Source organism: Pipra filicauda, unplaced genomic scaffold, assembly GCF_003945595.2.
Source record: "Pipra filicauda isolate LSUMZ 115617 unplaced genomic scaffold, ASM394559v2 scaffold13_size5146498_pilon, whole genome shotgun sequence".
Taxonomy (NCBI): domain Eukaryota; kingdom Metazoa; phylum Chordata; class Aves; order Passeriformes; family Pipridae; genus Pipra; species Pipra filicauda.
In genome coordinates, this window is record NW_024103874.1 from 555,896 (window position 1) to 566,794 (window position 10,899).

A 10,899-nucleotide genomic window follows, 5' to 3' on the forward strand; every position below is an offset into this window, starting at 1 on the left:
TGCCTGGGCAGGGGGTTGGACTGGGTGATCTCCAGAGGGCCCTTCCAACACCAATATTCTGGGATTTCTTAGAATCACAGAATCGATTGGGTTGGAAAAGACCTCTGAGATCATCGAGTCCAACCCTTGGTCCAAATCCAGTCCATTTACTAGATCATGGCACTCAGTGCCACGTCCAATCTGCGTTTAAAAATCTCCAGGGATGGTGAATCCACCACCTCTCTGGGCAGCCCATTCCAATGCCTAATTACTCTCTCTGTAAAGAATTCTTGATGGCTGTTCCTCTGTCCCGTTGGGGTGTGAGGTGCCAGCCACACTGGGCACTTTGTGATGCAGGATTTGGGCGATGGGCATCGCCTGGGTAACAAACCGAGGGCAGGGCCGTAGAGCCCATGTCAATGGACCTTGTAACTGTTGGCCATCGATGTCCTCGGGTGGGTCACTGAGGGTGACATGGCCCCAACCTGCCCCTCCTGCAGTGATGGCACCAGCCCTTTCTGCCACGACAGCCCCAGCCAGCCCCTCCTGTGGTGCCATAAGAGCCCCAATGACCCTCGAGTGCCGCCAGTCCCTCCTGTGGTGTCCCTGGAACCCACTGCCCCCCGACTGCTGGCAGTGCTCGGTGAGGGGCCTGGCGCCTATCAGTGCTGCCTGAGGAGGGGAACACCCAGAACACAGAGATTTGCTGTGGACATCGCCCGAAACAGGCCAAGGATTCATCTCTTTTTCATTCCCTTTGACACCAAAGCACCAGCTGCTCTCCGGGTACCTCTGCTCTAGAGGTGTGGACGCTACAGAGGAATTCAATGCAGTAGACAAAGACAAAATATATTTTCAAATATGCCACTTGGCACTGAGGAGGTTTTTAGGAGTTAAATGCAATCTGTAATGCTGTTAGCAAAGTGCTTAATCTCTGCTAGACTCTGAGGTTAGCACCTTCTGCAAGGAAATGGGATAAGAAGGAGGTGAGTTTCCATGTGGGCTCTCGTTTTTCCCCCAAAGACACATGGAGACCTGCTAAAGTCAGTTTAGTTTACATCAGTAGGTTCAGATCACACCCAGGGGCTTGTTTCCCTCAATATAAAAATCATCCTGCCTGAATGGAGGACATTTCTAAAATAATTGCAGCTAAAATTATGTGGGGGTGGTTTTTTTTAATTTTATTTTTTTTTTAAGTTTTCCCAAAATGTTCTCCCAGTGTAAAATGAGCAAAGCTACCCAGGCTGAAATTTAGGTCACTTATATGGCAAATAAAGATTAATCAAAACCATTACAGGATGTGTAATACACACAAGGTAATATAGTAATATACTTACTAACCAGGTAATTCTGGGAGATGAAGTATCTTTACTGGCAAATTTGAATGTTGCCTCAAAGTAATTCGAAGCACATTTATTTTCATGAAGAGAAGGTCAAACCTGATAAGGCCAAAAGTTTAAAATATAGATATTTAAGCATCAGATCTTGGTCTTGCCACTGCTCTGAATGGAGTTTTGAAGGGCTTATTGCACCTTGAGCAGTTCCAGTTGGTTTGAGTGTGATTCTTTTGCAGTAGGATGTGTCCAAGCCAGCTGTTTATCCGTGCATGCAAAATATTCCATCGTCTTGCAAGATCTTTGCATTTCTTTGGAAGTTGCTGCACAGCACTTTGTACTATGTGGCCAAACCTGATCCCACAAACACTCCCAAGTTTAAGCACAGGACTAGGCCAGTTAAATATTGATTATCTATAAATGGTAGCTTGGCAAGGAGAACAAAGTGGAATTTTGCTGGAAATGGGTGTGGGAGTGACCAGTTTTGTCACACCAAATGACTCTTTTAACAAATTTAATCTTTATTTTCTGATTTTAGCATTTTGAAAGACCTTACATTGAAGAGTTAAAAACAACTTCAGGGCCCACAAATTTTTAAAAATATTAAACCTGCACTTCTGCTCTTAAATGTGTTTCCTAAAAGATTCCCTGAGTCAGGTGTCGCAATATTTCTTGTTCTCATGACACAGCAAAACCCATTAGTTTCCCCCTCCCCCTTTCATTTTTCACCCCTTTTTAATGATTTTACTTTTTCAGGTGAAATCTACTGACCTTCTGGATCACAAGGGGCACTTCACTTGAGTCAGGGCTCTGGATGACTGTAAACATGATTTAGCAGAGAACACAGAAGCCGTGTGGTTTTTATCCACTGAGATGTGGTACCTCTGTGGAAAATATAAGGAAATAAAAAGGCTGTTTCAGGAAAAAATGAGAGACTCAGAATATCATAAAACTTTTCTTCTTTTTCCTCAAAGAGCATCGTATAATATCACATTACATGGCTGAAATGAAAACATCCCATTTATTTTTACAGATTAGCCACGGTGACCTCTGTGATTTATGCTCATGGCACTGGAAATGTTTGATATGAGGCAAGGGCCAACCTGGAAAAATAAATCCTAGATTTTCTCCTCCTACCATTTTTCCTTATGTTGAGGACATTTGCTGCCTTTCTGGAGAGCTTCCCCAATCGATGTTTTATGTATGAAGCAAAAACTTCCACAACAAATGCACTGACAGACCTGTGTTTACTGTTCTGCACTATATGTTACTACACAGTCTTGCAATATTAAACCTAGCCCCAAACTAGACTTTGGAACCAGGCAGCATGCCCAAAATTGTGATAATCTCCTCCATAACAACAGAAAGAAATAAAATAACATTGCTGAAAGCCGAAAAGTTTCGTTTCAGTCCCCAAACTCCTAATGCACTTAAATGTATAAGTACTTTTAAATTACATTATGTACAATTACATTATATAAAAATCCATGCTGGAAGTTTGGTGATCTGGCTCAAGTCCTGCTCTTCTCACAGCACACACGGGAAAGCCCTCGCTGTCAGGGAGAATGAAAACAGAGCTGAGCAGGCAGCAGGAAGCCTTCACCTAAATTTAAAATCTTTCAAGGGTTTCTGTGGGTGTTTGTCTCAAACAACTGACCTGAGTAGCAAAACACCCCTGGTCTATCCCTGGCAGCAGGAGATCAGCCAAGTTTCGTTCTTTTGCACAGGGACTCTCTCATTTTAGATTCATATTTAGGCAGCTATTAAATCTGGCCCGTCGTGTGGTTAAGGCACAAACGGGATTTAGGGGAGCTGGGCTCAGTCCCAGCTCTGCCACAGACTTCCTGCGTGATCTTGGGCAAGTCTTCTCCCAGGGCTCACAAAATGGGGCAGTTTTGGGTTTTTTTTCAAGCCCCTGCTCTGGCAGTCAGGGCATTACATGAAATTCTCAATTTGCTGGCATGAACAGATAAATAAAGTAAATACACCGTGTTTAGGCTTTTAAGGAGATAAGCTCGAAACCACGATCAGAGTGTAGCCTAATGGCTCAAAGTTGGAGAACACATTTTAGAAGTCCTTTTGAAAGCTGTTTTGAGTGCCTGGGCCATGAGGTGGAATACAAAAATTCTACACTCTTCATTTCTGCGCAACAATATCTATTTGCAAAATCAGGATCACGCTGCTTCTCTGCTTACAAAACAGTTCACAAACTGTTTGTGCAACATTCAGATGAGACCGAGACTAGAAAACGGTATCATTTATGAGAAGCTTTATCAGTGTTTTGTGGCTTCTTCTTTTTTTTTTTTTTTTTTTTTTTTTTTTTTTCCCTCTGCGTTTCCCCCTTTGCACAAATTACTTCTTTCAGCATTATTTGAGCGAATCGAGCCGATCCCGCCGTGCCGGGGATCGGGCTGCTGGTGCGTGTTTACAGGAAACGCCTGTGCTCGTTAGACCCGGGCTCAGATTTGACTAACTCACATGATCACATTGACTAAATGAAGACACGGATGAGACGGCGATGAGAAAGCTGCGAGCAATCGGGTTCTTGCGACATCAGATAATCCACGGAGGGCTGCGCAGAAACCAGCAGGCGCTGCCCTCCCCCCAACCAAGAATGCGCCTGGCTCCTGCATTAGTGACTATCTCCTCACCCGTATTCACTTACAGCTCCCTCATCAACACCCCCTTTGCATTCTACACCAAAGAGCTGCATTCTTTATACATGCACTGTAGGTACTTTGATGCTATTCGGAGGTGTTTCGATGCTCAGCTACTTTCTGAGCAGCGCATTTAACGCACAACAGTTTATTTTTATAGTGATAAAGAAGTCGCAGGGGTTTTCTTTCGCTGTTTTGTACATCCTGACTGTGTAAACTCATAGATTTCAAGTCCTGCGAGGCACGTTGACGGTGCAGCTATTAAAGATTTTCTGTTTGACCTTGATTTTTTGTTTTTGCCGTGTATGAACTTTAACAGACTTGAAGCATGACGTGCCTTTTCTTTTTACTCATTGCAGTGCACACCGCATAGGAAAATACATGTAAACAGAAGCCTCTTCAATAGCACATAGATTTCTCAAAGAAAACACATCAAATTTTTTGCTCAACCTGCAGTTTTGTTCCTGTACATTGTCCCGCAAATGGATCCTTTTTGAGATGATGGCACAGCACAATGTGAATGTTCTCTTTTTGTGGGGTGGGAGATCCCCGGGATCCCACTGTTATTTATTCGAGCACATGGTAGCTGTCTGATAGGGTCTATCACAACAGCTGTAACAGCAGCATCGTTGCTGCTGCAGTGATAGAAAGAGAATGAAGATTTGCATGGAGAAGTAAAATCTTTTATTAGATGTGGCCGGAGGAGAGAGAAGAGCTCTCAGGCACACAAGCCCTTCCTCAGGGCTGAAAACAGAAACAAGCCTCACATGCATCTGTGCAGGGAGTGCAGAGAAATGTATTGGTGAGATACAAATTATACAAAAAGGGCTTCTTGGGCAGATAAACAGAGTGAGGATGATGAAGTCATACCCTGTGCCCAGAATGGCTCAGTTATCAGCACCACAGGCCTTAAACTCTTGTTGTAACTTTCCAAATTGTCCTGCCCAGCATCACATGGCTTTTACTCTGAATATCAAGAGTTGGATCTAGAGACTGGCTGTTAATCCTCTCCCTCCCTTGATTAGTTTAAGCTTCCAGTCTTCTCACTCTGGATTTGTAAACTGCTTCTTTCTATTGCTTGGATAGGGCAAAATAAAAGTACATTCACTCATGCTAATTAGCACCTGACACCATTCTTCAATTAAAAGCAAGTCTAATATTAAAAGCCCAACCCTGTGCTGACTATTCACATACAAAGGTAGGTGTGCACTGAACTGGTTCTAAAATTGAAACCTATTGTTTTGATAGGATGGCATGCTTAAATTCTGTATTTGTTAATACAACTTTCCTCACTCTATTACTGAGCTCAGTGCATGCTTGTTACAAAATAAGTTGAAAAAACTCCGACTTTACAGATCCGTGAGCTCTGTAAGATCTTGGATTTTTGGAGTAGATAAACCAGAGTTTTACAGCCACATTTCAGTTCTGACACTTGTGCTGTAGGTGTAATTCAAATGTCACCTTTTTCCCCACTTCTCCTTTTGGGGTGATTTTTTATTTTACCTTCAGTTATAGAAGCTTGACTCCTCTTTGTCTTGATGTTAAATGAAATTGAAATTGCAGGTACACCAATAACATTTGCAACGGGGTCTGCCATCAAAATAATGGAAGTAGGTTCTCAGAGTCTCACAAAATATTTCCAGACTGAAGAAGGTTAATTTCTTTACTTCCTATGGCATATTCCAAAACTGCCTTTAAGGGTGGCAGTTACTGCTCCTTGTAATTGTGATGTGGAGGCAGATCCTTAAGAACTGTCCCATGAGCAAGGAAACAAAATTATCTGCCTTAAGATAGCAGAGAGACTGGATGCATCTGTGCACATTAATTCAGAGTTAAGGAAGTATTCATTTGGTAAAATTGAATACATTCATTATGTAAAATTACCTAGGTGTAATACCTAGAACAACATGACCAGTTCAGTTAATTTTTTGAGCCATACTTTTGCACAAGTATTTACCTTTACTACAACATTTAAACCCCCAAACTGCAGAGCAGAGAGAAGAGGATTCATAAAATGACTTTTTGTTTCGTTTCCCACCTTTCATGGTGTTAAAAATAATAATTATCTCTCATAAACTGAAAGTGCTGATGCATTAATAATGGATGATGGGATTCTTGCACATGTGTTTACTAATTTATAAACACCACACAGCCTCAGAATGAAAGGTGTTCTATAAATAGAAAGCTAATATTGATCAATCCTGACATGGAATTACCATTCTTGGAGGGTTGCAATGGGTTGGGTTTTTTTTTTTTTTTTTACTTCCTCCTAATCTTATAACAAAGAATTCCCCGAGCTTGGCTCTTTGTTATCATTATTTGTTTCTTCCTATTGTACTTTCAGCAGCACTTCCTCCTTGTATGAGACATGCAGGAAGAAAAACCCTGAGTTCTGAATGCAGTAGAGCTGGTATGTCACAAATGTGCATTTGAAAAGTGCTAAAAGAGCCAAGGAATTGTTTAAAACCAGGAATTAGCATGACACTTGGTAAAGACATAGTGCCAGAGATCCCTGGTTTCCAGTGCCATTTAATGGGAACGAGTATCCCTTGACCTGGGGGACAGTGACACTGGCACAGTCACACACAGAGAATTGAGAATCACTGTTCCAACACCATAAGAAGATATCATTTACTTCCAAACACATTCTCTCTTTTCCTCTTTCACCACTGGCAAGTAACCTGACCCCCGTCTTTGCATTTCTTATGTTTATTTGATTTATATTTTTCTGCTTCCCTCTCCTTGCAAAGTCAGGTTCTTACAAGTGCGGGAGGACACGGTGGGTGCGGGGGCAGGCAGGTGATGAACATTTGCCACCTCTGTTCTGGGGGAAAGGGGAGGGGGAACAGCAAACCCAAACTTCCCAGAGCTAAGAAGCTTTCAAGTACCTTTGGAAACCAAGCCCAAAGTGCAGTCTCTGCACCACTCCTGCCCTGCTGACTTGGGCCAAAAGTTTCCCAAGAAATCCCACCAGGGAAGCTTTGCCAATACTCACACACAGGCAACTCTCACAGGCAGCCACTATCAGCAAAACCTGCCAGATTACCATAAATGTAACAAAATGCTGAGCTCCTGCTTACCCAGTGTCTTTTCCCCACTCTTCACTCACTGCTGGGCTGCAGGAGGATGAGGATGGAAGGTGAAGGCTGGGACCAGAGCAAGGCTTCAGCTGGTGCATATCAATATCACAGTCCTGCCTTTAATGGAGCCACAATAATTTCCAGCAGCTGTGACTTCACCACAGCATTTTAAAGTGCTTAAGGGGAGTTTTGATTCTAAACCCACTATTTCTGCGGGGCCCAGTGCTGGGGTGATGGGCAGGGGGCTGCAGGGACATGGCAGCCCCCTCAAAATCTGTCCTTCAGCAAACCAGAGTTCCACTCACGTGTGGAAATTCAAAATGTGACATTGGTGTTTCGCTACAATGGAAGTATTGTCTATTGGACACAGTAATATCTTCCTGCAGGCTGTTTGTGCCAGGATATTATTCAAAGTAAATCATCAGATTTTGCTTCTTTTTTGCCATTGTTACATTATTTCCTGCATAACATTTTTTCCCCCTCAAAATAAATTAGCTCTTATTTCATATTGAAGTTTTTGAGAGGATTTAAAAAAAAAAACAACACCATAACTGGAATTTTTTGTACAGTTATAAAGCCTGTTTTCAAACAAGACAGTGACACACACAACTGAGGGCACTTTAAGCTTAAACTACTTATGAGGCAAAGAGGAAGGTGACTTGTTCTGTGGAAGCAAATGCAGAAATTAAACCATCAGACATGAAATAACAAGTAGAATTGAAATGTAAACCCTTTACAGTTTGTTCATCTGAGGTGGTGTCACCACAGGTTAAATAGGAGAAAATTGTTCTATGGGGCATTTTTAACATGGGAGTGTTCTTCCAGAGTAATGGGACGTTATAGTTTTACAACAGTGAAGTTTCTCTTAACAGCTGGGGAGAAGACAGCTCGTTCCTGTGAGGAAGAAAGCAGGATATTTGGTATAGACTATGCCACGTGCAGTAGGTGGCTGTGAGACGGTCGACTTCTCTCCCAGGTCTCCTAAAACTGTTTTTGGTGCCGACAAAATCCGGGCCCAACAGATGAAACCAGAGCTTCGTCAAGGACTCCTGGTGACACTACAGACCCGGAGCGTGAAAAAACGCTTCCTGCTGCTGCCGCTTCCTGCTGCTGCCACAGGAGCAGCACAGAGGACTTCGCTCCGTGGTGGGGTTTTTGTCAGGCTGAGAGGTGAATTAAAGCCTTTAACACACGGGTCTGGAAAAGTGTGTAAGCTGGTAGTGCTGTGTCCTCTGGTGTTGAATGTGTGTGGATTTAGATAAATACCTTCAGTGGACTTTGAAAGGTTACGGTGAATGTCATTGCTTTATACAGAAAAGCTCCATAATCTGTTCTGTTGGGGTGCGGACAAAAATGGTTGTAAAAGGTGGATTTTCAAGAGAAATTAGGAACTCGATGAGTGTTGCAAATGTGTGTGAAGCTGGATGGCTGCTTTAGGCATGCAATTATTTTAATTTGGGTATGGAAACCAGGTAATTGTACATGGAAGCAGCTAATTGAGCACATTTTAATTTGCTTTTACCTGCACAGACACTCGGGAGGGATGGCAAGAGCTCACTGTGAATTAAATGCCCTCTGCGTTTTCTACCTGCAGCAACCCCAGGCAGATCTAAGGTTCTTATGTCCTGCTATGGATCCCATACAGAACTGCTTTTGAAGGAATGAGATCCTACAGTTTTCAGTGCCCCAACCCATGCCAGTTTGCCGACCCCCCTTCCTCATCCTGCTGCCCCCCAGGAGCTTTGCAGCTCCACTGAGATGCTCTGTACACTCAGTTTTGGCACTGCCCCTTGCTCTGGTACTTTTTAGCCCCATGCACAAAGGCAAAGAGAAGAAAGGAAAGGCAGGATGTGTCTTTCTGGGTTCGCCAGGAGGATTTGTTTTCCTTTTTGGAATATAGACAGAGAGGGGTAGAGCGAGTGCACCAGGAGACACCAGAATATCTCAGTAGCATTTTCCTCTGCTCTCAGTTTCCCTACCCCTGGCAACGTGCTGACAAATCAAGAACTGCCATCCTATATCCACTACTCCAGCTGTCAGCCTGGAGCAGTGCATCTCCTTGCCGGAGCACAGCCTTCCCTTTGTTTCAGCTTTGGAAATAAAATCACAGTTTGGAAAATAAAGGGGAAAGAATTCTATTCTAGGGCAGTAAAGTCACCAATCCTTTTTACAGGTTCATAACTGCGTTAACTGCTTGGAACGAGAAGCCTCACGGTGAACGATAATGGATTTGTAGTAACAGGATGCCTTGTATTTAATATAATAACCAGTTATATAATGAGTCAGCAGACTCACTAAACTCACCTACTACTTAAGGCTTATAAATATTTTCATAGATTTAAATTATTCTCAGTAAGAAATATTTATCATCTGAACAGCCTTTGTTTCTACTTGCTCATGTTTCGGGGGAGAAAAAAGACTTTTTGAAGATAGCTCTGACTGTATCACATTTTTGAAGCTGGCTCAGAGAAGGTCATGCACTATGTTAATGTCCTGGACTTTCATGTCTGTCACAGGAATAGGTCAAAGGTAATGTGAGTTTTGTGGGGCTTTTAGAACATGCCTTGTGTAGGAGTTGAGTGTCTTACAGAGGCACAGGCTGCGGAGGTAGCACCAGTATTGAATCACCCACAATTTAATTAAAAGTCATAGATGGCCACAGGAACAAGAGAACCACTGATGTGTAGTCGTACAAGCACTTTACAAACATCACCAAACCCATTTTATAGAGGGAGAAACTGAGGCTTGAGTATTTTCCCCAAGATCTGAGTATGGGACACAGCCACTGAACCAAGTGTATCAAACCTTTAAAGATACCATACAACAGCCATGTGACATCTAATGAGCCAAATCCATGGACCTGGCACTCATTAGCCAAGCAAGAAACAGAATGGGAAGATGCAATACCCTGGGATTAGCAAGGGCTACTCTGGGCTTAGGTATTTGCAGGCAAATATCCTTTTTCTTTTCACCAACACAGAGAAAATAATTTTTTTGTCCTTTACTTCCTTGTTCAAGAAAGATCCGAGGGCTGGATTGGCCCTTTGTCTGAGATTTCTGTCTATAAGGGCAGAGCAATTAAAATTTACATCCCAAATTCCCAGATCTGTGCAATGGATTTGTAGATGTTGTAGCACTTTCTCAGAAATCTTGGCTTCACTGAGCACATGGTACATGGTTGATTCACACACTTACAGTAAGTTTGATGCATCCTGGGTACATCAGCTTTATTCTCCAGTTTATTCCACATGCCATGTGCCCCTGTTTCTGTCCAGGAAATCCCAGACAGAAATGTATGGGCCCCAGATTAGCTGTTCACAGCCAAGGAAGGGCTGAGTGGATTATGGAGCTGGGAGGAATATATTGACTCATGGCTTTGGACACAATACCTGTCATCCCAATGCAAAATCCCAAGGGGAAATATGAGAAATTTCCATTAACCACTTGGCTTCATTTCCCCCCATTCATTGTCTAGGTTTCTTCAGACTGAATCTTCATCCTACAATATTCAGGAAGTACCAGCCAGGCTGTTTTCCTTGGGAAAGGCTGAGAGCACAGTTTGGGCCATGGCAGTCAGATGCAGACAATCCTTAACCCAAGTTATTTATAAAAATGTAACAAAGGAAACCTAATTAAATGGAGTATTAGACCCTCATCTGTGACTCTCATTGTTTGCAAGCCAAAGTTGACCAGGAAAAGTCCATGATTTAAAAAAAAAAAAAAGAAAAATCCCTGAAACTGCTCCTTAAGTTTGCAGGAGCTGCTCATTTACAACACAACAGGACACAACAGTGTGTAATATTTCCAAAGCCTGCTCTGAGGATGGTGGCTTGAACTGAAATGTTTGTT